This window comes from Daucus carota, chromosome 2 (assembly GCF_001625215.2).
Source record: "Daucus carota subsp. sativus chromosome 2, DH1 v3.0, whole genome shotgun sequence".
NCBI lineage: Eukaryota > Viridiplantae > Streptophyta > Magnoliopsida > Apiales > Apiaceae > Daucus > Daucus carota.
Window position 1 is genome coordinate 33,023,668 of NC_030382.2, and position 3,175 is coordinate 33,026,842.

Consider the following 3,175-nt stretch of genomic DNA (forward strand, 5'->3'; position numbering starts at 1 on the left):
AAATGATTACATATTAAATTTGAGCTAATAATTATTTTAATATGCACAGAAGAAATAATATAATACATAATCAAATTATTAATACATAATTTAATAATATTTTATGTCGAAATATAAAATATTATATAATAATTATATATAATATTAAATATATAAATAATAATTATGTATATTGACAAAATACAACTAATTTTTTTAAATTTTCAATTATATTCCAATATTATAATACATATGTATATATATGAATTTAAGTAATATAACTTTTAATTATATAACACATACTTCTAATTGTTTTTAATAAATTATTTAAATTAAAATAATTTTAATTATTCTTTTGACACAAAAATAATTTTAATTATAAATATAATTAATATGAAAATTAAAAAGAAGTTAGATATGTGCCAAACATACATGTCAAAGTGAGAGCGGCAAATTTCCCCCCAAAACAAAAATTACACAGTTAGTGGAGAAAAGAAATTGGGGGAAGAGAAATCTTAGGGTTCTTATCAGTTCAGTTCAACGTTTGAGGGAGGTCACCGGAGTCGGTGGAAGGGCGGCAGATGCTACGAGGGTCACAGATCGGGGTAGTAACATAAGGTTGCAGGGCTGTTAATGGAGGTTGGGGATTGTGTGTTTGAGGGTCGGTGGCGACGCCACCACTATTAATCTAAGAGTGGATTGGGGGTCGCATCTGGGTAGCACAAGAGTTGTAGCACAACTGGGTACATGCCAAATGTGTTCTCCACACTCTCTCTCATCCATTTTGTCTCCATTAGAGGTGAACCCTTCTTTAATTTGTCTGAGCTCTGTATTAAATTCACTGGATTAATCAGGTTCGCTGCTTCTTTGTGATTTGTATTTTTTGTTTTGCTGTTTTGATTTGAAGTCGTGAAGAATTTGAATCTAGAAGTTTTGATTTTATGCTTTCAAATGAAGATTATTATAACACTCGGGGGTTTATTATGTCTAAATGGAAACAGAACAATTTGGAGGCGGTCTTCATTTTGAGTATCCATGTGGTCCTCTTGCATCTGGGTTTGCTATGCTTTTCACACGAGATTAACTGAAATTTATGTTTGTGGGCAACATGAATCTCTTATCTTGTTTATGAGTTTAATTTAGTTTATTTGTGTTTGCGTGGCTTGAATTTGTATTTCCTCACTACTGATTGTTAATTTTAAATTATCCATGTGATTTGGGCTTATATCAGGTGTTCTCAGGGGAATTTTCAGGGGAACTTTAAATTAAGTCATTAAGTTGCAGTTTTGGTAAATTGGGGCTTTCATTGTCTATATATGATTACATACAACTGTTAATATTTGAGCAGGCAAAGCTCTGGCAAGGCTCAAGAGCTCAAATGAAGACATATCGATGGGGTGACATGTATGGCTAACAATCCGAGTAATTTGAGGTATATTGTTCTTGACACTGGTTTTTAGCTTGTTGTCTTTAGTTTAGTTGTGAATAATGAGATGGTGCAGAAGCTCATTAAGTCTGCAATCATTTATAAATTTTATAGCATTATTAAGCAAGATTTGGGTGTCTAGGCTAGATGTGCTTTGCTCATAAAATAAAGGTAAGAACATAAAAACAACATTGCAGAGTAATCAGTTAGCTATCTATCCGAGAAATTTTATAGCATTGATAAATAGTCCATTACAAATAAGAATAAATCACCCTAAAAAGCCGTGTAATAATTGGCAATACAGACTCAACAAGGAGAAAACAAACACAGGGGCTTAGTAAACACTATTAAATATGGATAAAAAATACGATTAACATTGCAAAACTAAGCTGGGACAATATTCTAATCAGAAACTGGATTAGGAATGCTAGGAAACACAACATCAACTATGAGCATAATAAGTGATAAGCCACTATGAACCTCATCTGATTGAAAGGAAATAAGTCAAGGTCATTAGAGTTTCCATGAACAATACAGGCAGCACTGTTCTCAAATTTTTGCAAACATATTAGTAGGATTCAAATTGTCGTTCTTGTCACTATTCATAATAAGATTAAGAACTGAAGTATGATTTGATATTTTTTTTTTAATATCATCTCAGGCAAAAGAAGGGTGCATGGCCTTTTACTTGAAGGTAAACTGGTACATAAATTAGTGCATGCTCTATATCATGTGTTCTCTACTTTAATCAATACAAAAATATAGTTCATGTTGTCGAATACTGGTTGTTGCCTTTTTCTGCATTTTTTTCAGTTGCTAATTATAAAAGCATTCACTAGATACTCTTGTATGTTTCTACATGCATTTAAAACGTGAAATTTAATAAAACTTTAAAGACTATCGAAAAAATAAAAGTATAGTGAGTGCTTAGTGTTTGTGATTTTTATATGTATATATCATAGAGTGATCTCTCATTTACTTGTGTTCTTGCAGTCATCAAACACGAAAACAATATGATAAGGGAACCAACCGTCCCAAAGAAAATCCTGCCAGCATTCCTCCAAGTTCTAGATAAACTTTAGATACTACAATTACGGCAGCACCAAGGTTGATGGAGCTCACATCTATAGAAACACATGCTGAATGATATGCAAGGCCAGGTTGATTAATTTTTATGAGGTTGCAATTAAATGTAGATTCATGTATGTTTTATTTATTATATGTATTTTAGGTATTTATATATTTGGGATTTTCCACCCTTAGTGGAAATATTGGTGGATATTAGATGGTATATGTGGTTGGTTGTATCATTGGTTATTAACACATAATGAAAATTTTTGTTTACAAATTTTTGGCTTGTTAATTACATTCTCTAGCCTAGTTTAATCGAGTTATGTGAAATCATTGTATATTATGTTTTTAGCTAATGGGATAATATAGGACCATTGTCATATATAACATGATACAATGGCCATTATTCATAAAAAACATTGTCTCATAAAATTGAAAACAATGATTTTTGTTACAAAACCATTGTCTAAGCAAATGACTTGCAATAATGATGAAACAGAAACAATTGTTAAAACATGTAAAAGACAACTAACATTATAAAGAAAACCATTATCTGACATAATTAAACACAATAACCTGGGTAATTAAAATATTGTTAGAACATGCCTTACACAAGTAGGCTGGTGTTCTAAACCCGTTGTGTAAGAGAGGAAATAACAAGCATCTCTATTTCAAATATCGTTGTCCGATCTTCTTACT

General features: G+C 31.2%; 1 long non-coding RNA gene across 1 annotated transcript; it reads left to right on the forward strand.

Annotated features, from left to right (window-relative positions):
- Nucleotides 1–441: 441 nt before the first annotated feature.
- Nucleotides 442–2,931, forward strand: LOC135150161 (uncharacterized). Its single transcript, XR_010288459.1, has 4 exons — nt 442–778; nt 1,328–1,411; nt 2,067–2,099; nt 2,399–2,931. It is a non-coding gene; the product is annotated as an uncharacterized LOC135150161 (long non-coding RNA).
- The last annotated feature ends 244 nt before the right edge of the window (nt 2,932–3,175 follow it).